The sequence below is a fragment of the Festucalex cinctus genome, chromosome 5 (genome assembly GCF_051991245.1).
Source record: "Festucalex cinctus isolate MCC-2025b chromosome 5, RoL_Fcin_1.0, whole genome shotgun sequence".
Classification (NCBI taxonomy): Eukaryota; Metazoa; Chordata; class Actinopteri; order Syngnathiformes; family Syngnathidae; genus Festucalex; species Festucalex cinctus.
Genome location: NC_135415.1, coordinates 21,606,790 through 21,630,226, shown reverse-complemented (window position 1 = coordinate 21,630,226; position 23,437 = coordinate 21,606,790). Strand labels below are relative to the sequence as shown.

General features: G+C 38.0%; 1 protein-coding gene across 4 annotated transcripts in view; it reads right to left on the bottom strand.

Annotated features, from left to right (window-relative positions):
* The window catches only part of gpat2 (glycerol-3-phosphate acyltransferase 2, mitochondrial), a 72,629-nt gene extending 49,797 nt beyond the window's left edge, over positions 1 to 22,832 (bottom strand). For 2 of the 4 annotated variants that reach the window (XM_077522028.1, XM_077522032.1), the window contains exons 1-2: positions 22,769 to 22,832; positions 20,236 to 20,295 (exon numbers count right to left, since the gene is read on the bottom strand). The gene's annotated coding sequence lies outside the window, so the exon portion shown is untranslated. Of the gene's footprint in view, positions 1 to 20,235; positions 20,296 to 22,671 lie in introns of all 4 variants that reach the window. The other 2 variants (XM_077522029.1, XM_077522031.1) reach the window with 2 other exon arrangements.
* Positions 22,833 to 23,437: the final 605 nt, after the last annotated feature.

The following is a 23,437-nucleotide window of genomic DNA, read 5'->3' as shown; positions in this document are numbered from 1 at the left end:
TCACAAAAGTGCTAAAAAGTCAACAATAAAGAAGATTTTTCTGAAGTGTGACAAAGCAGTATTTAGAAAGTCACGAGGATAAGAAAGCTACTGAGATGCATTTGGCGAGTCAGGGCAAATGCTACAGGATGAAGCATTTTGGAGTTATGTGATAAGAAAGAAGTAGGGGTGGGAGGAAAACGATAGCGCAACACCAAATCCATTGTCTACTTGGTGTGAGTAAAGATGTGACCTTTGTATTAACCCTGATTAGGGCTTAAGTCTCATTCCCTGAATCTTCTCGACTACTTTATATTGTCTTGTCTGGCCCCTGTTAAAGCAGATGCAAACTCATTATACTCTGTCTACACAGACTGCATACTGAAACCACAACATTGTTGTTGTCCAATCTCAATTTAAAGTACTTTATGAAAAACACACTGCAAATTGTACTGATTTACAAGTACATGTAATTAGCGGACTTGTCAGGAATGTTCATGTCTGAGGTAAGGTAGCAATGTCAACGACTCTGCAAAAGTCCATATGTCATTACAGCACTGTATTGATACTGTACATTGAAATCAGTCTAATTCATACTCTAATAGTTCATTTGGCACAAAATTTCAACCTGCATTCAAACTTGGTTCAGGGAGATTTTATCTTTATGGTTAATCACATGTCCAAAACATTACATTCAAACTGTATGCACTGGGCTTCTTAAGGCAAAGAAAATGTGTCTTCAAAACAGGTAGGAATAGAAATGGAAAATAAAAGTGTTAGTATGGTTGCCCCAATTAGTCACCAGGTGTATCGTCCACTTATGACAAATAAAAATTCCTTCAAGCAGATCACTTTTTACTTTTCAGGGGCAAACCAATATCAAATTGTTTGCGTTACCAGTAGTTGAAAGGGTGTCATAACACATTTGTGTGATTTACATGGGACTGTTTTTATTTTATTATTTTTTTATTTTATGTATTTATATATTCATTTTAAAACCGTGACTTTAGCCTGGGTGTAAAATAGTGACATCCAGCCCTTAACTCCACATCTAAGAGGTACTGTAGCTTCACATTCATCCATACATTTTCAGAACCGCTTATCCTCAGTCGCAAATTAAAACAAATAAAACCATATACCATGGGTAGTTTAGAACATAGAATATACATTAGTCTAATGTTGAAATGGACAACAGAAATCTCAGTTCCACACAGTCACTAATATCTCAATTTACAGATATTACAAGTCACTGTTGCAATGTTGTCGCTTTCCAAATGAAAATACTTCCAAACTGCAGACATTTTGCAGTGAAGGCACTCTGCCATGTTGTTCCCAATATCTTCTAACTGCAGCCATATGGTGCTGCACTTTCAGGTGTCACTAACAGTTATGCTAACTGACAAATGCAACGCACGCACACACCCCTCACCGTTGTCTTCTGTCACACAATAGTTCTGCTCTGCCATGTAAGCAGCATAGACATGCATACTTGCTATGGTGAGCAGAGCACTGAGCTGAGGAAAAGGAAAAAAACAAAACAACGTGCAATATATTTATACCTCATGATTACTTCGTCGCTTTGTGACCTTTAAAATTAGGATAATTAAAAAGTCCAAAAAAAAAAAAAATTCCACCAGTTCTCAAAAGCTCAAAGCTTTTCTGATTGGCCCTGATTTCCATTCACATGATCATACTGGAGCAACTCTAAGAAAGCAGTAATTACCCCAGTATATTTTATTTTCCTGTTTTAAGATAGATTCTGCATTGTTCTGTGTCCACGTTTATAAGCTATGTGACTTTTTTTTGTTCAGTCTACCTTTTCTTCTTACGTTGCTATACTTCTCTGTAAGTCATCTATTTTTATCCATGTTAGCTTTACCTGACATAAAATGTTTTTTGCTATTTACGATACCAAAAATGTAAATAAAAGCATTCCCATCATGGAGTTGAGAAAATAAACGCACAATTTGAGGTCATGTATTGTATTGCCAATTATCAATGTATTTTGATCATGAAAAGAGAGAGAAAAATGCTCAGGTCTTACTCTTGAAATTTATCAATGTGAAACGCACACTGATTCCCATCCCTCGCTTGTTTTTGAAGGAAATATCAAACGAAAACATAATCAAACGAAAAGATAAAAGGATTTTTGTGCAGCTGTGTTGTCATGATATATATTAGAGGTGGGAATCTTGGGGCACCTCACGATTCGATTGCGATTACGATTCAGAGGCTACGATTCGATTATAAAACGATTATTGATTCCCCCCCAGGCAGCAGAAAAAAACCAATGTATTTTGGTGCTTTTAATGTTTCGTACATTAGTTACAAAAATAGTACAAAAGTCCTCTCAGGCCTAAATAAACTACTATTTCAGTATCAAGTTAACAGGTCAAAACAGTAAATAAAATACTCAAGTCCTCATTCTGTAACAACAGCTTTTAAGTATATTCAGTCTTCAACAGAATAAAACATAGCATTGAGCAAAAATATATTATTTTTATCCACTCAAAAGTGCACTGAGGTATAAATGAAAGACAATGTGAACTACTACTTCAATACAAATGCCTAAAAAAAAAGAAAAAAAAAGTGCTTTCCTGCTTTTTAAGTTGTGTAAAGATGAACATGTAAACATTAAAGTTTCTCAGAGGTACAAAAAAAAAAAAAAAACTCAAGTGCTTTTCTGCTTTTTAACTTGTGTAAACATGAACGTGTAAACATTAATGGGATCGTTCGGGTTTTTTAACATGAATCTCAATTTGATCCTCACCTCCCGTGTGTGCGATCAGCACTGACTTCGGCGTTGGACGAGAGGAAAATAGTCCACCAAGCTGGCTGGGGTCTCGGAAATAAAGCGTTTTTCTTCTAAAAACTTTTTGTTTTCAAAAGCGTGATACATTTCCACCACAATACTCTTTTCTGAATAAAGTCAGACGCCATTACCGCCAGCCACTACTTTTCTGTTCGTTCGTTCGTTCGTATCACTGCGCGGCGCCCTGTAGAACGCTAACCGACGCACTGCAGCCAGCTAGCTGATACTTCCGCCTGAAGTTGTTTGCCTTTTCGGAGCAGGTCTGATCTCACGAAGAGGTGGGTTGGTCAGCTCAGCCATGCTTGTTGTTGTTTTGAATCTCGAGGCGGGTCCGTCCCAAAAGCGTCCCGAAGACCGCGCGCGCTACTACGTTTCAGTTCCGCGTACTTTTCGCTCCGGTTCACTTTAGTTTCGCTTCCCTTGGCATATTTATATAATCGGAATTTGGACGTTTGTGAATCGTTCTCGATTGTTCCACGGCCGAATCGTGAATAATCTAAGAATCGGAAATTTTGCACACCTCTAATATATATATTTTTTTAAGACTGCAAATAGGCATCTATCTGTCAGAGTGAGATTCCTCTCAGTATCCAATTCTATTACCTCTATCTTGACAAAAAAAAGAGGCTATACAAGGAAGCCATGCTTCCGAGGAAATAAAACATCTTTGAATTCTAGCGATGTCCAGAAGTATGGATCATCGCATGAAACATTCTACGTGCAATATTATGTTGTAGGGCAAAGACCATTGAGGTGACCAAGTTCAAGATGCATCAGTGAGGTGGCGTATCGATTTGTCTTTCAGAGAAGCAAAGGTATCACCATGAGTAGCAAAAGAAAATGAAAATTGAAGACAAAAGTGGAGTTGGACAGCAAAATGTGAATATATGTACAACTGCTTCACAGTGGGTTGAATTGAGAGAAAGGGCTCTGTGATACTTGTCGCGGGAGGAGAGAATCAGTGTGTGTGGGGGGTGGGGTCAGCAAAAGTTCAAGGTTTTGCTATTTCAACCCGCTTGAGCATTAAAACAACATATACATAATCCATGGAGATTTACGTAACAAATGTAACATGAAACCAGAGGTCAGAGAGTAGTGACTTCCACCAACAAGTATCTAAAGAATCTAAACAGGGTAACTGACATTTTCTATATAAAATTCAAATTCATGCAAAAATCTGCATTTGATCCAAAGACCCTGTTAATTAAATTCATAAACTTGTTTCTGGATATATTGTACATATTTGAAGATAATTGCTGAAAGCATGGAAATTGAATTAGAAGCACTTACTAAGAACTACTGAGGAGATATAGAATCAAACAGATTAAACATTTCTGTGTTCTAGATTTTTTTGGGGCACAGCTAAATTGGCTGCCCAGTCACATTTTCCCCACAAGACCTTGAGAAAATTAATTAATAATAATAATAATAATAATAATAATAATAATAATAATTAAAGAACATCTTCTGATAAATTGACATAATATGTCTGCTATATTTATTGATGTCCCAGCTAGATATATTGTAAAGATGGGTTGGAACCCTAAAAAAAAAATATTAATAATAATAAAATAAAATAAATATTGGGAAAAATTGAAGATTAAAAAAAAAAAAAATCAGACTGCTGGGAAACCCTGGAGTGAACGAGATTGTGAGATTGTCCTCAATGTCTGATTTCTAATCATCCGATCAATAACGTCATTGATCGATCGGCAAATCATGACATTTGAACGGATTACCCATTTTGCAAGAAACGCAAAATATCTGCCGATTCAGCCGATGAGATATTTGTAAAGTCCACTACAGAAAGAGGATGTGGTCTCAATAAAGACAAAAATGGGGGTATATTAAAAGACAGGACCTGTTCTACATCACTTTAATGGCGACGTGAGAATGCATCGTGAAAATTCTTACCACAAGTTTCGCTTATTTAATCCTAAGGAAAAATTGTAAATATGATTATGTATTATTGTAAAACACTATGCTGTACTGAAATGTTTTTTTTCATCTGTTTTGAAGTGTCTGTGCATTTGATGGGCTATAATTTACAACGTCGCCATATTCAACAACTGTGATTCATATTTTGAACAGAAAACAAGGACAGCCACTCGTGAAATCTGTGGCAGAACCCTGCACACTAAGGCTCACACAGTTCAGTTGATCCCACCCCAATTGATTGTGGTGCCTGTTGTAATGGAGAAGCAACTGAGGACAGGACAGGCCAAGCGAGGCCGGGGCAGAGCGGGGCCAGGCCGTTCTGCATCCTGTAATGGTGCCTTAGATGAAAGTGTCAGTCACATGGGTCACATAGATTAGAAAGTCTAATATTGCAGAATACAATTATTTCAGCAATCTTAACATTGATGTGAATACTGTACATAGTTTTCAGAATAATACAAGTAAGCCGTCAAAGTGATTGAGGTCACAATTGATAAACTTTCCTCCTGAACATCTAGCCTGAAGCTAACCTCTGTATAGACATGTTCGCAAGCCTACAAATGTGGTGTTAAGAAAGATCAAGGCTATATTTGTCCAGGAATTTATTCAGCCTGAGGTCAAAAACTGGGAGCCTGCTGGCTTTACCGTATTCCGCCTTACTGCCAAGCAAAACAACAGAGTGGGAGAAATCTGTGGGAGTGACCTTTGGCAAAGCAAAGTACTTTCACTCGCTGTCTGCGTGTTGAAAGGTTTCATGTTAAGGTCAAGTGTGTGAGACTCATATCAGCTGGGTCCCAACGGCACTAGATTTGAGAACCTCAGTATGTGTGCTTTACACTCATAGAAGAGATAATTTGCCAATACAAGTAGAAATAACGTGTCTGCTTTTAACTAAAATGGCCAAATCGGTTTTTGGTCTTTTTGAGCTTTGCATGTTTGCTTGGCACTCAAAAAAAGCGTTCCAGTTTCTCATATGTCCCCTTCATAAAATTAACTGCCCACCCTTGCTTTAAGGGGTATTATGTTTACTGTTTAGGATTTGCACAATCAAGATTGTTGGGGCCGATAACAGAGTTACAGAAAAAACAATAACTGGTCAGTGAACAGATGAAAAGATGGAGCAATACAGTATATCTTTTTAAATAACTTGTATATTTACTGTATATGCAGTACTTGTGAACTCTTAGCATCAACAGAAGCATTTTTCATACATGTTAACAGAGCTACCAAGTTCAACTGTTCGGGATTAGCTGTATACTTTGTACTTTTTGTTCATAAGGCACAGGTTAAGCAACCCAAACTAAGGCCACAGTGTTGATGTTGTGTTTCCTTTCAGATATGCATAAAAAAAAATTGCTGAATAATCGCCTGGGTTGAATTCCATAAAGATGAGTAAATATCAGCACAAGAAACCTTATATTATGAAGTCATGATTAAAATAATGCACTTAAAACAGATGCAGTTTGATTTTTTTCCCCTTTAATGATTCAGACCTTCAAGAAAGTATTCTACTCCTGACACAAAAAAAAGTTTAGTACTCAAAATTTTTGATACAGCACATTTTACTTCCAACGCCATTATATTTCCTATTCTTCGTGGCGCAATGGAGAAGCACAATGTGACATTTGTCAAGTTTTCAGGAAGAGTTGGTGAACAACGAAAAGTTAAAGCGCCAACGGAGAGGAGATGGATTGGAAATGGAGAAAAGACAAGTGGAGGATGAAGGACTGAAATCTTTTTTTCTTTAAAAGACAGTTCTTTGAAATGGCAGTGACATTTCAAAAGGCCAGACTTCCTGAGAGGCATGGACACTCCCTCCATTAGAGTAGGGTTCTCCACGATTAGACACATCGATAGCATCTTAACAATTGCCATGCACTTTATATCATAGCAGTATGTACAGTACGCTCAACAGAAATGTGTGTGGGGATACGTTAAGAACAGAAGAAAGATGTCGGTGCTCAGGCACCAGCATCTCTGCAGCTTTATTTAACGATGTACCACTTGCTCAGTTCACCTAACAAGATTAAACAGGACAAACAGGATGTGTCTTGGCGACATTTAGTAGCTCTGGGAAATAAAGCAATCATTTGTGAGTTTCCCATTTCAGGTGCAGAGCAGCAGCCAACCCAAAACATCACACGCACACTACCAAATTAAACTCACTGATCGTAATTGCATTGATTAAAGTTAACTGTTGTTTAGTGGAGTGAATGATAGTGACATGATGGATGGCTGTATGATGACTTGCAGAAGTCTCAGCACCACCCTGTACAAAGTCTCTATTCACTCCAATGTTGTTTGAAGGGGCAACTTTCCTGAAGGCAACCCATATGATGACTGCATCCTGTATTTGATTAATTAGGACTGAAGGCATGCTGTTATATGTGGACAAATATCCGATATTAAACTCTGATCACTCTCTGCGATTGCTCACTGTTGCTTATTCAGAGTGAGACTGCTACAGGCAAACGGTGCTGCCGAATTAGCTCCTATTTAATTGTATTAAAAAGGGAAAGAGAGTCTGACTGACAAAAAAACAAGTCACATGGCTGGGATGTGATATTGTGGCCTAATGGGAACCATGTGGCTGCCACACAATCTTTAATTACAAACTCCTCTGACAGGCTCTTGTGTGGCCAAGCTGATTCTCTACAGCCGGCAGACAAGAGCATACTCAATGAAAGTTCTGTGTTTGTAAAGTGCTTGACTGACAGATGGAATCAATATAATTAGCCAACATGAAAGAGGCTCCTCTGTTATAAGACAAACTGTATTACGTCAAAAAGAAAATCCAGGCTCTCTCTATACCTTGCTTTTCAGTCATTTGCGTATTCTCTCCTTTCATATTTAATTTGAGATTCAAAAGAAACCAACCACAGAGACTGCTGATTTACAGAACTGCCTAGACAATGAGAGTGAGCTGCAGTACTACAGAGTCTAGTAGCTGCATGTCATTCGATTGGAATGCTGCAAAAATCACATATAGTTACTTAAGCTTAAGCATGGCAGCTGTGCCCCAAATTCTGTACCAGGGTGACGCTGGAGTCAGTGATTCTCGTGACAGAACAAAAACTTCACTGTCCAAGAAGAAAAAAAAAAAAAAAAAAAAAAGTCTAAAATAATAATAATAATAATAATACATAAATAAATAAATAAATAACGTCTTAAGCTTTTTATTTATTTATTTATTTTGGGGGACATCTCTGCAAAAATTGCCTATATCCTCAGTTGGACAGACCATACAATTCTACCCAGTAGTTATTAATACAATATATGTCTAGTATTTGGTTCAGGGTGTGGTGGTTGGTTTGTTTGTTTTGTTTCGTCTTGCTTCCTGGAAAAAAAATGAAAAAAAGGACTTAGGCCATTTTCTAATGAAGGACACAATATGATGAATCTAGCATCTTTTTCACAGAATATGTAGAGGATTTTTTTTTTTTTTTTATCAAACTAAAATTAGAAATGTTACCTTTAATCTGTGAATGTTTGGCTGCTTCAATCTGGAAATATAATTAATGCTATACCATCCAAACATCCATTTTCTAAATGCACACAAATGTAAATTCACCCATAGCACAAATAATACAATCAATATCCATCCATCCATCCATTTTCTTGACCGCTTCTTCCTCACAAGGGTCACGGGGGCTGCTGGCGCCTATCTCAGCTGGCTCTGGGCAGTAGGCGGGGGACACCCTGGACTGGTTGCCAACCAATCGCAGGGCACACGGAGACGAACAACCATCCACACTCACACGCACACCTAGGGACAATTCGGAGCGCCCAATTAACCTGCCATGCATGTCTTTGGAATGTGGGAGGAGACCGGAGTACCCGGAGAAGACCCACGCGGGCACGGGGAGAACATGCAAACTCCACCCAGGAAGGTCCGAGCCTGGACTCGAACCGGAGACATACAATCAATAATTATTACAAAATACAAATTGCAAAAAGTTATTTGCAATGAACTGCGGAAGAAACAAAGTTAAACAACAGTAATACAAAGAATTTAGATAAATAATAATTGTGTTTGTGTTTATCGTCATTCCTTGTGCAGTTGCTTTTCAAGGACACTAAAGGCCTGCCTGCCGCATTATGAGTTGGAAGTTGAACCCAGCTTGAACTAAACCATCGCAAAAAATGACAGTTGGAAGAGAAAGTGAATGAGAATAATGAGAATAATTGGGATTAAATTATTAATTTGAACGTACCCGATGCGGTACGCAATGCTCGCTCGATTTTGACCACAAGCTTTTGCTATTTCACCCATACAAAATTATAATAAATATAGTAAGTATTGTTCTAAAACACAATATATACAGCATATATATTCCAACAATGGTAAAGCAGCACATTTCCCAGCATCATTTGATTCGGTGGGAGAAAATGGAGTGCTCGGTGCTGGCGCTAGGCAGTGGTAGGCAAAGTGCCCAGGTGCCCCACACCGATGGCTGAGAGGGACGTGTCCCCGGCCGGCAGCGTCCTCTCTTTCAGCCATCGCCAGCCACTGCCCTGCGCCAGCATTGAGAAGTCCATCTCCCCACACTTAGGCAAAGCATACTGAGAAGTGTGCTGCTTCACCATTGTTGCAAGACACTTGTATTTGTGTGGCTAAGCAGCGGGCGGCTGCACAGTCGGTCGAGTCTCGCTGGCAACCCAGAAATGTTTGTTTGGTAAAGAAAGAAGTAAATCTCACTACAGCACCACCTGATTCCAAATTTACAATAACTTTACAATAATGCACTGCTGTGTTTTGTGCAGTATGAATGTAAATCACGTTTAAGTGAACCAATTTTTCAGCCATCATATCAGCAGTATTCAAACGGGTATATTATTCCATTAGAAAGTGCACAACGGGCAAGAACCTCCGGGATTTCCAGATTAATTTCTGAACTTACTCTTTCATTACAGTCCCACACCACACTGCTTGGCATTCTCTGAATCAGCACCAGAAAAAAAAAGTTTTGTGGTTTGAAAGCAGTCACAGATGAGGTAAGTGTGACATTGGCATTCTGCAGTGAGAGAATAAGATGTTGTCTCTGCTATCACAAGGCTGAAGCCTCAAGGGTGTGGAAATGGATCACAGGACCAATTCAATTACGTTTCTGGAAGTCATTTGAGAACACAAGATTTATCTAGCTACTAGTTACTAGCTGGCAACCGTAAGAGTCTTTTTTTTTTCTTCCTTTAAACACTCCATACACTTGTTCCCAAAAGATGTAGGTGATTGGATTCAATGACATGGAAAGACACTCTCAGAATTAGAATCGCAAACTTTCAAGACTATCTATTGACTCAACATATTGGGGTGAAGATAGCAGAGATCAGAGGACAGAAACATCTCTAAAAACTAATAATATCAAACAACTTGATATCTCCGCTAGACTGATAGGATTAGGCAACATGTAATTCAATAATGTAGAGGCAGTGTGAGTATACTGGTATTTAAAACATCTAAACAGAAAGGCAGGGGGAAAGGAGGAAGGCATTGGGGTGACAGCGCACTACAGTGTTGCTATGAAGCCTGAAAATGCTGCTGTTTAAGTACAATTTGTGTTCATAGCATACTGTACTTAAAAGGACAAAGAAAAACACAGACAGACATAACCATTTTAACAAGCGGTTGTCATGTAAATATACCGTCCGTGTGTTTGGACAAGGCTTGGGGACGTGAGGGTCACACGCTTTAAAGCAACCATGAATGTCAGTTTGGGAAGATTTTGAGATAATTTTGTGCTATTTTAGGGAGCTGCATGCATTCCATTCAGTTGTCATGGTGCAGATTAAAGATTATACAGTAAGCAGTGGATGCAGTTCACGGCTCTGCCAAAGCTGACAATAGTAACTGTTAAAGTGTGGTGTAATATTAGGGCACATTTATGACACCAATAGCTACTGTATGAGCCCCAATCCTCTTCACTTAGGCAAGGAAAGTTCTGTTTTTGAGGCATTTCTGTTTTTAAAGGGGGGAAATAATAGATGTTTGTATGACTGCTCATCGAGTGTAAAAGTGCAGTGTCAAGTATAAAATTAAATCATTCACTGCCAGCAGTTTTCAGAGCAGACTTCCCCATATTGACAGCCGTTTCACAATGAAAGCACCAAACCTACCAAAGAAAAGAGTAGATTCTCTTTATTCATCAGAAACAAATATTTCCAGCTTTTTCTATTCTTTAGTAATCAGCAATATGCCTTGCGCTGGTTTAACCAAAAACACCGGATTCTGACCAGTGTAGAGAAAAAAAAAGCTTAAACAGAACAGTGACTTTACCTAGAAAACAACAAAAACAAGACAGCGAAAGAGTTTTTGGTGGCGAAATAATTTACAGATATACTAAAAATAAACGCGCCTTGGCCGACTGTCTTTTGTCACAATCACAATGCCCACTTTGTATCAGGGTTGAACAAAATCAACGATAATGATACAGATTTTCCCCGTTCATATGTTAAACCAGACACTGACAAACATCCGAGGGAGACAAACGCACATACTTCATATAGAGCGGGGAAAATTATAGAGTGCGGAAGGTAATGCCGAGGCAGAAATCTTGGAATACAACAGATTTAGTTGCGATGCACACCCACAAATCATTCATACACTACCTACCGGGACACCAACTGCGTTACTTTACACCATACAAATGCCGTGTTGATGTCAAATACAAAGCAATGTACACCAGCATCTACAGGGATCTGTTAGTCATTACGGTGCTTTGCAAACCTTAACTTCCCAGACAAGCTCTCTTCCATGCCTAACTTATTGACAAATGTACTTGACAAATATATACAAAGGTGAATACTGTATAAACAAATACAAATGTCCACGTCAGTGATAATGTATGCGTTGTGAATGTGTTGAACAGAAAGAACAAGTGCTTGGAAGAGGTGACAAAAACATTAAGCTCTTCCTGATGTCTTTGAGCGGTGTTGCATGCACGTTATAAAGTCAATTATATACAGTATGTGTAGTAGAATGCGTAACGGAATTGACATTCATGTCATTAACTCATCAAAATTCTCCTGATTCCATTTTGTGAACGCCATTGTTTGGTTGTGTTGTCATGTGTTCTACAAATACAGTTAGTAATAGAAGTACAAAGCCTCAGAGCAGAGTTCCTCCTTTGTAACAAGTATCTCACTGTCTCTGATTTATGATCCGTTTGTCAATATTCTCACAAGTGTACATCTCTTACCTGAGACACCTAAACTGGCAACCTCAATGTCTACCATAATTATTTTTCCCTCTCCTCCATGTCCCTTCTCTGCCCATCTCATTTCTCTCCCTCACAATACCATGAGGCTACTTAACATCTTAACTGTGGTGATAAACAACAGACAACTCATTCCACTATCAATCAACATCACTCCAACCACGCTTCACGTCTCCCAGGCCTTGCAATTCCTCAGTGCTCTGGGGATCTGATTTATTCCCACCTCTCAATGACTTCCCTAGCTTATTCCCTCCTCAACACTTTCTCCCTCCACTAAATCCGTGCTTTGTCAGCATCTCTTTTCCTCCAACTGATGTGGAAAAAACGTACTATCTGTACAGTAATATTATGTGTCCCATTTGGTTCTCAGTGGAGAAAATTAACATTGTTTTATAATACCCTCTAAACTACTCCTGCCACCAAGGACAGTATCATGGATTTTGTGGTATTTTACAAAGACAGATGGCGGTAAGTGGTAAGAGAAGATTAATTAGAAGGAGAAAAAGAAAACACTCCTGTTCATTGTTTCTCTTCCCAATCGCTTGACAGGACTCTCAGTCGGAGCTGGAATCGAGCAGCTTTTTGTGAACAAAGCAGGGTTTTTCCTGCGTTCAGATTTTAACCCCCTGTCTTTCTCTGCAATAAGCAGGAGACTTTAACAATAGGGGAGGGTCTTGAAACACCGGTTTGTTGATAGCTGGAGCTATGACGTGCATGAGCTACACAAAAAAAACATGCAACTTCTGTTCTCCATGCATAGCTCTGTACCGAACCGGACGCACTGTACTACGCCTTCTCAATACAAATACATGTATTGTTACAACACTATTTAAAAATTGTATCTTGTGTGGCAGCAATCCTGGATGCACCTCATATACACTATATAATTGATCTCATTAGAAAATTTTCTTTTGAATCCTGGACAAATCCGCAGAGGACCAATTGGAGGTTCTACTCTATAAAAATGTCATTAAATCTAAATGTAATAAACATTAAAACAACATTAGGCAAAAGAGAAGATATTTTGTGCATATCGTGGGTAGTTCATTGCAGTATATCTGCCATAATTAATATCTGCTAAACATAAAAATATATATGTCAGAAACAATAGTCTTAGATGCTGAACAAACAACTACCTTGGGCTGACCATGCCTGCTGCTGAGTATGGTTAACTCATCATTGGGATGAGAAACGCCAAAAACAATCATCCATTTATAATGTGAAGGAAAGTGGTTTTCGCCTCCAGTCTCTGTCTCTGAAGAATTGAATTAAGTAAAACTTCAGATATTACATTTCTTAGCCAATTTAATCACAGCAGTACAGTGGGAAAACAGAAGAAAAGACAACAGTGGTAATTGGGAAAACTATGTTATACTGTAACCTACTGGGGATTTTCTTCAGAGAGCGCACTGATGTCTGACAATACTGCAAAACATGTGTAAAACCTTCCTGAGACCAAGAGTGTGAGAATATTTCAACCATGTAGCACAAAAACAACAGTGTGATATTGTCCAGGTGTGACCACAAGCACGTAAATGGCAATTGAAAACATATTCTGGATCTATAGATAAAATCAATGGTAGAGTGTTAAATTTGGAGGAAATGTCGGCTTGTTCCCCAATTAAATTTCGATTGCAGGAAGAATCTTATTGCAATTTAAAACAAGACTTAACAATTAAACCTTAACTGCCTTGTTAAAACAAAGGGAAAGAAAAGAAAGATTGTATAGCCTGCATAGTAGGGGTGTGAATTGCCTCGTACCTGACGATTCGATTCGTATCACGATTCACAGGTCACGATTCGATTCGATACCGATTAATCCCGATACGAATTTATAAGTCGATTGTTGCGATTTTTTTTCATTCAAATTTAGAAAATACTAATCAGTAAGCTTGTAGAGTGTAAGATTTATATGAAAATGTATTATTTATTTATCTGAAATTTCAGTCTTATAGAGGTTGTAATCTGTTTCATGTTTAAACAGCATTAAAATAAAATATTAAGGCTTAATGTTCCGTTCATATAACATTCTTCCATGCTTAAGGTGTGAATCCTAAAAAAAAAAAAAAATAAAAATAAAAAAAAAAAAATAAAAAAAATAAAAAAATCGATTTTGCCTATTATTGAATCGATTCGAGAATCGCGCGATGTAGTATCGCGATATATCGCCGAATCGATTTTTTTTTAACACCCCTACTGCATAGTACTGCAGCAGAACCTGAATCTTCAAGTAGAACTGCTTTACATGCAAAACATTCAAGAGCCAACATTGACAAAAAAAACAACAACAAAAAACACTACTACTAAGAAGTTTTTAAATTGTTCTTCCTTTTCTTTTCTTTTTTTTTTTCTATCACAAAACCGAAACATTTGATCAGGCAAGTGAAATTTTTATATCAACTGGGATTCTTATAAGTGAGGATGAGAATTCCATCCCCCATTCTAGCCATGCCGTGTTTTTGTAGAATAAAGTTGTAGAATAATACAGCATCAACTGTGAATGCACTGTACTAGATGATGTAGACAAAAAAACAATGGGACTATACTTTCAAATACAGTAATAAAACAAGTTATTAACCAATAGAAATCACAATTTCTATAAAACAACATTAAGAATCATATGGTTGAAGCACAAGGTCAATAATAAACTAGTTTATTTACTCCCATGTCAATTTCATGGGTGCAGCACACAATAGATTTGTCGTACACAGAACATTACAGGGAAAAACATGTATTTGAGCATGGTTATGGGATGATGCACAAATTGAAGTTTAAATCCCCTCACTGTAAATCCAACTTAGTGCTGGGCAATATGATTATTTTTGGGAGGATAAACAGTACAGTGCATACTGACAAAAAATAGAAAGGACATTAGTGAGCCACAACTATCTCACCAACACTTCTGTGATTCAGAACTACAACAAAGATTTGATTTGGATGTTTTAGTGTCCTGTGAATAAGCAAATGCCCTTGTCAGTGATAAAAGCAATATGGTATCTGATATAAATGGGTGACATGAGAGTCATTTTCACAATGTTCCAGGGTTCCTTCAGGAACAAAACTCGACTAGCAGAAGTAATAGTCAATGACACAGCTATATGGAATTGTACTCTTTGATTGTACACCGCAAAAACAGTCATTGTAGTAGCCTTTTTATGCCAACATTTGTCAAAGTCCAAACTGTCAACATAATCTTCATCAACTTCAAATGGATATTTTTTTTCTTGTTCTTTTTTTCTTACCACTGTGCTTCTTTCGAGAAAAAAAAAAAAGTATCACAAGAAACCAAAGGAAAAATCTAAACACCCACACAGAGTACATCCCGTGATGCTGGCTGAAATGATGTCTTTTGAGGAGCAGTGATAGCTCGCCTGAAACGTTCACGGATTATGAAAGTTCAATGTCCAAAATGTGTACAATATTTTAAGCATAATGTTGCAAAGATTTGTATTAAAATTTCATACTTTATAAAGTGAGGCCTTAACAAAAAATAAATTATTACTGATCATTTTAAGGCAAAAGCAATTTGTAATACACCCCACTGTCTAGATTAAAAGTGTCCACTCAGTCTGTGTCACCGTTGGAGCAACTGGGAGCAATAAATGAAAAGATGCCCCACAGGAATCTCATTTAATTCCATAAAAATAATGACAACTGTGCTTCCCAAGCACCAAATCAGATAAACAATTCAAATTCAGACAGTGCTCACCTTTTTAATTTATAAGGGGAAATGCAAAATCATTCTCGCAAATGCAGTCCGTCTCAAGCATTGTGAAAGAGGGCGATGTTGAGATGCCTCCACCCAAAATAGAAGAGCAACAAACTGATAAAAGACTAGAACAGCCAAATTGAAAATAAAAAAATAAAAAAATAGTACAGCAGCAGTGGCAAAGACATTATGTAGATATCACTTGTGTGTTAATTTGTTAGAGACCAGTGCTCACTTATGCACAATTAAAAAGCTGAGTCCTGCAGGACTATTGGACCAAATGAACACTGCACAAGCCTCTCCACAGCTACTACAATGTGGAGTGGGAGAGAAAAAAACAAAACAAAAAACAAACGAACAAACAAAGCACAAATGACATGGGAACACACGAGGCTACAGGTATCCAAGTGAATTTGCGTCAGCAAGCCCTTGAAATTTGGCTGCTTTTATGCTTGTGGAATGCAGGTCATGTGGGTCAAATGTCAGGGGTTACGAGCTATACATAAACATGACGACAATGTAGCCCACTATACATGTAATGGCACATGATTGAAAGAATACAGTTCTATTACAAACTGCTACATTTCCTCTTAATTCCTTTAAAGGATCTAAAATGCAATTTCATCCAGTGAGAATGACTAAATGTGAACAATATTGTTATACTGCAATTGTATATCACTCAAAGTTGCCGTACCTTGCCAAAATGCCAAATATCGGCACCGATAATTGCCATGGTCGATAATCGGTCTATCCCTAGTAATGTGCAATGTTGTTTATGTCAATGAGCCTCTATCAGTACCACATGGGGGTACTAAAAAAAAATAAATCGATTCAGCAATATATCGTGATATTATAGCACGCAATTCTCGAATCGATTCAATAGGACGGCCGAATCGATTTTTAAACATCCATTTTTGATGGAAAACTATTCAACAAAATGTCTTACTTAGGGTTAGTGTTCACACCTTAAGCATGGAAGGATGTTATATTAATGGAACATTAAGTGTTAATATTTTAGTTGCTGTTTAAACATGAAACAGATTACAACCTGTTCTTTAAATACAGTGGCTCATAAGACTGAAGTTTCAGATAAAAAATAATCAATTTTAATGCAAATCTTACAGTGTACATGTACAAGTTTACTGATTAGCATTTTCTATATTGAGTAAAAAAAAAAACAACAACAACAACAACGCAACAATCAATTTAGAAATTCGTATCGAGATTAATCGGTATCGAATCGAATCGGGACCTATGAATCATGATACGAATCGTCAGGTACTAGGCAATCCACACCCCTAGTACCATATATTATTATTTGCGGAAGACGCTACCCCAAGGCAGTACCGTTGATGCAGTTACAGTGAAGTGTGCAAAATTATATTCGTTATGCGACCAACCGTCTTAGGTCTAAACTTGTTAGCAGGCTCATTATTGTCATAGGACTTCAGGTGCAGAGAGCCAGCTAACACTGGAGCTAGCACTTCAAATCCTGGGATTTCTTTAACTTCTATACCAAGTTCCATCCGGCGTCGTATTAGTATGCCCAATATATTCTTATGGCGAGAGTTGCACTGACGCGACAGGTCATTTATTTGCACAAAGTTAAGCCACACTTTCGTACTCCACACGCACAAAGTGTGCTTGCACACCCTTCTTTGTTGGTTCAACTGCTGCTTCTTCATGTTCGCACTCGGCAGAGGAGCACTCAGCAGACAAGCACTCGGCTGCACTCAAAACCTACTTCTGTGCTCAAAATCTCCTCTTACGTGCTTGTAATTGTGGCACAAATGTAACGCTGTGCTGTAGTCCGAGGGTCACCAACTCCGGTCCTCGAGGGCCCCTATCCTGCATTGTTATAGAAGGTTCCCGCCTCCAATACATCTGATTCAAATGATCTGCTCATCAGGAAGCTCTGCAGAAGCCTGATCATTTGAATCAGGTGTGTTGGAGGAGGGGGATCATTTAAAAACATGCAGGATAAGGTCCCTCGAGGACAGGAGCTGGTGACCCCTTCTGTAGCTCTTCATCAAGTATGCAGAATACTGCGGTCGGAGTTTTCCTCCCGATTTGTTTTGTCAAACATTCTATTGACCATTGACAACTGACATTGATTTATGGTCCAGCCTTAACTTTTACCCCCTTGCATTTTAGACAAATAAGTAGACAAATTAGCACAAGTTGTGAATTCTTAGGTGTTGTTTTGCACCAATAAAAACAACTACAGCTTGTTAAAAGAAACAAAAACAAAGCAATAAATAATAAAATCATCTGATCTGAGAGCCAACAAGATGAAAGAGACAGTAGAATGAGATCTGAAAGCTTTGCAGCAAAATTAGCCAAACTGCCATGGCACTTGCAAAAGCCAAAGGTTCTGGTTTACAGACAAGTTGTTTAGATGCTCAGCAGATGTCCCACAACAGTAGCTACACCCAATCCCAATTTCCAGATTATTAAAAGGGAATAAGGAGAAAGCACACCAATTCATAAGAAAACTTTGAGGATACCAGCTGTCACTGCTTAAAAAAAATGCATCTACTTTCTTGGACGAGCAGACAATTCCCTTAAGAGCACTTGGATGTTGGAAACCAGATGCAATCATCAGCAGACATCACGAATTGCTGCTTCAGAACTCTTGACACAAAACACTTATAAAGCAGACCACTGTTGTATACACTCAACTGGCACTTTATAAGGTACACCTTGTTAGCTTTTGAGTTGGATCCGCTTTCACCTTCAAAATTGTGTTCAGCCTTCATCATTGCAAAAGTCAAATGTTTTGAGCATATTGGACCGTATTGATATTATAGCAGTAATACTGTTGTAAATGCAAGATTTGGAGATTGCACATTCACAACCACATCACAAAAGGTACTAAACTGGATTGAGATCTTGTGACGGTGGACGCCGTTGCTGTGTGACCTCATTGTTATGATGTTCAAGAGAGCAGTTTGAGGTGATTAAAGCTGTGAAACAAAGTGCGTTTCCTACAAAAAGCGGACGTCAAAAAAATAGTTCAGGACATTGTGGATATAAAGGGATAGAGGTCAGTAATAATGCTCAGCACGACTACGGCATTTAAATGATGTTCAATTGTTAACAAAAAAAAAAAGAGAGAGAGAGAAGCCCAAGACGTGCTAAGATAATACAGTCTCCAAAATGACTGGAAAGGTCAATTCCTTTGTTTGTTTGTTTGTTTTTTGTTGCTCTGCTTGATTTTCCCTCATCTCTCAGCATCAAAATGGTTTGCTTTTTGCCCATAAACAGCTTTCTGGTCTTCATGTTTACTTAACAAAATGTGTTTTTCACAGATGAAACCCAAAGCCAAAAACAAACACTAATTTAAACAATCTAAAAGGCAACACCTGAGCAACTAGAAACACCAATCAGTCACACATTCCAGAAAAGTGGGTGTGGTCAAACAGAAGGTGCTTTGTTCTGAGTTGTTAACACATCTAGATGTAAATAATACTACAAAATAAAAAAAAACTTGAATTCTCAACTTTTGTCTCATATTCATCTTTTGATCTGAAACTCTAAAGTCTTTAGTATACAACAAAAACTAAGGAAATGACCTTGCCATTCCAATTCCTTTTGGCGGGGACTGTAGATAGCAATACTTTGATTGCGTTTTCCCCAACCATGAAATTTTAGCGCAACAGAAAATGAGACTGATCGTATCGCTCTTCATTTTTACATTTTGGATGTGAATAATAGCTCAATGTCCTGTTCTTAGCTAGCAGGATTGGAACCCAGTGCGGTCTTCTCCTGCTTTACCATCTTCAAAGATGAACATGTGCCTTCATTGAGGTAGACCTTAGTTGTCATGTGGGTTTTAATTTCCTACCACGCATGTGTTTTTACCCAGAAAGCTTCTACTCACTGGAAATATCTTTTTTTTTCCCCAAAAAATAACATTCTTGTCAGTGAAACGCATTTCCTCTTCTCCCTGAAGCCCACATTCAACTTCTTCACCTTGTGTATATTCAAGAAATGGAGTGCTGTGTTGGTAGTGGTTAACTAAATATATGTATTAAAGAACACTCAATAATATGTGCACTTAAAAACCAATGTGGCTTGTGTCGATAGGCTACCGGGTATATAAAGTAAGGTGTGAGATCACAACTGTATCAGCTGTATGGCATTTCAATTCATTTCAACATTTGACAGAAAAATAAATTGAGTTACCTGCTTAGTCACAAAATGAATTAAAAAATTCATAAATCCAGGTACCACTGTTGAGAGGGATGGATAACCAAAAAAAGTCATCTAAAAACAGACCACACTGCTACTCCATGTTCACAACTTCAACTCAAGCCTTAGCCTAAGGCAAACAACGCTTTGGACAGAGGACATCTGGGAGAAGCAAGAAAGGAAGAAAACATCCTGTGACAGAGATTGTGCTATTGCTATGGTCCTTTACAAGACATTCAACAACATCTCCAGCCCTCGAACCAGGGCCCTCTGAGCGACCCCCAAGGCAGTGCAGCCCCTGCACATTTACAAGTGAAGACAGCAAAATAGACTATTGTGCCAATAAACACATATGGTCACAGCAGAAAGAGGCCCAGGATCATTCCTACCTTATTCTCAGGCAGGGAAGGGAAGGGAAGGGATTCTTCCAGTGGGTATTGTTGTCAGAACTATTGGAAAAGAAACAAAGACATCTTAGGAGCATATAATGAAAGACTAACACAAAGTGAATTTGAAAAACAAAATTCAATGTCAAAGCTGCAAATATAATCAGGAGAATGTTGTCCTGATTTTACAACATAGCTTTATATGCTGAATTGCTGCTGGATCACTGTCCATTGAAAAATAAATAAATAAATCATCAATCCACTCCTTTTCCTGCTCAAATTTTTAACTTAAACTTTCATGGGAGTTTGTTATGTAATTTAACAGCAAAACCACTCATCTTGCACTTTTAAATTTAGCAGAGGTAATAAATGCCTACATAGACTTTTAGGGCTCCACCATGTAATCACTTCTTTCACTTGACTTAAAACCGTGTTTTCGTGCCAGCGGGTGAGTGTAAAAAGTTCTGACAGGCATCAGCCATTTTTTATGCCTATATGAACTATATATGGCACCAAACCCACTTCCACGTAAGGAATAAGTGTCAGCCCATTGATGAGACAAAAGGGGAAGAAGGAAAGATAAGAATGAAGTCTTCAAGGCATGATTAGGTATTCACTATTAGACAAGCCAAGTCAGAAGTAATGGAGAAGACATCAGTGGAACGGGCAAAGACAAATGAGGGGATCGGGAGGGGATGTAAGTGGATGTAAAAATAAATAACTATAACTGACAGATCATGTACACCTTTACACTACATGTAACTAATCTCATTAATGCAGGAGGCTAGTTCGTAAATAATGCAACCATCGTCATCAGTCAACTTTTTTTTTTTAAGCTTCATTTCAAAACAGATTTCCCTCTTCTTGTGGATGTTGTGTATCATGCACCTTTGTATATTGGACAGATGGCACATCCCATTCTGATGATGAGCAATGTTCACTTATGATCACATTGGCAATTTATCTAAACATACCCAAGGAGAGACTTGAGTCAAAAGTTTGTGTTGTGTGGGAGCTCGCACCGCATCAGATTGTTGATGTTAACTTAGCCCCAATTCTCAACACACTGCACACCACAACAAGATGTTCCCTGGTACTAAATTCTTTAATGTTTTTGTTTTTGTTTTGTTTTTTTTGTTTTTTTAATGAAGCTAGTGTATGGTATTTCTTCAACATTGGAGTAAAAGGAAAGCCAAAAATTTTGAGGAAACTGGAGGGGGAGACAAGCATTTAGTTTCAAAGTACATGCGCACAGAAAAAAAAAAAAAAAGATATGAAGATTGATCGTGTGTAAGAATGCAAATCAAACTATTTCTATGCTGTCCAACAAGCAGAAATGGCACTACTAGGAACTACAAAAAAAATCCTGATAGTTGTTCATTAATTCTGAATGAAACATCAGCCTTCAGCCTCTTCTGTACTTCACGCTTGTTCACTGTGGCCGTGACAGTTGTTCCTTTTTTTTATCCAAATTTGCAGAACCGCTGTTTTCCATGTTTGACTGCATCTGTGTTTTTTCATCTTACCACAAATCACTCACGATGACATCAAACAGATGTACTTTTTTTTAGTACAACTTTTTCTCGAAAGATTGCTCATTTCCCTAATTTGTAATTGACAAACCCCTGTCAAAGTCATTTCGTTAAGGCCAGTCTTTTATACAATTTTTTTTTTTTTGACAGCATTCCAGGTCCCTGATGATGTTATTCTGTTAGCTCATAGTTTATGTTGCTTCCAACACTAATTTCTGATATATCCGCTCCTCAACTAACACCGTGTTTGTTCATTCTTAATGCTTACTTTGTTTTTCCATTGCACGTAATTGAGGTACAGCAATAATTAATGTATTTGCTGCTTTACATGTGTACATTAGATATGATTTGTAGATTGTCAGATTATTTTCTGTTGAAAATGTCAATTTAATAGTTGTTGTAAATAATTATTATGAAGATTTGTCGAAGGAAAACATCACTGGAATTGTCTTAAAAAAATAAAAATAAAAAAATCAGACAAGTCTGATAATGCTGGAGTGGTTTCATTTAAATCAATTAATCCTTGAAATTTTATAAACATACCTACTACTACACTACGACGCACTGCAATTTACATACATATTCAATTTAAGTCCCCAAGATCTCGTTACGTCTCCGCCGTAGGAACGTTACTCCATCGTAAAGCGAGGACCATCCGCAATTAACGTTTGTAATGACGCCCATGAACCGCAATTGGTGCCTCTTCTTAAAGCTAAAGTATCTTTACTGGTCGAAGTTAGCTAAAAGTAACGAAAAATGTATCCGAATACACGTTAGCTGTCAAATTACGGCGTTACTGTTTAGACCAGAGTCAGACTCTGACCAGCTATGCTAACGTTTGCTAACACCCAAGGCCAGCCAAGTGACATTAGGCCTACTGTATCGTCACATAAAAATGTTTACATACCAAGTAAATAAACTGCTTTCGCGTATTTCCGGTTTATGTGATGTTAGCGGCGTTACATACATCGACCTCGAACTTGGCAACTGGTGTCACGTCCTACCTGGTAATGCTCGCCGGTTTTGGCAGCTACGCTGAAGTAGTGATTGCCCAGTGCCCACAACTCCGTCAGAACGACGTGAGTCACGTGACCAAAAATCCAATATAAAATATCTTTTCTTTCTTTCTTTTTTTTTAATCAACAAGACCAATGTCGTTGAGTAGGAAAAAAAAGAAGAAAATTGTGTATTCATTTTGTCAAAATGTTATGAATTAAGTAAATTTTAAAGATTTCAGAAAGTCTGCAAAATTGACTCTGTTAATCTAAACTATATACCAGAAGTGACGTAGTCAGCGCGAAATGACTTTTCTCAGGGCTGTGTAGTTCTACTCTATGGTTCTACTGATCTACGCTCCAGTCCAGTAGGTGGGCATAAATTCAGCTATAAACACTCGTTATCTACCACAATAATTAGACTCAAACAAGAAAAAAAAAAGAAGCTTAATGATTAAAAACCGGCCGTAGCTCCTGTATGATCATCATGTGTCCATAACGGATTTTTAGCTGATCTGACATCTATCCAGACAAATGAGCTGCACTCAACACAAATGTATGCTCTTTTGGTTAAATCATTCATACTGCGTTCATCACTGATGACAAATGATGTCGCTGCTTACCTGCAGTAGGCCTCATGGAACAGATCAAGGTGAGTAGTTTCCAAAATGTGTACTC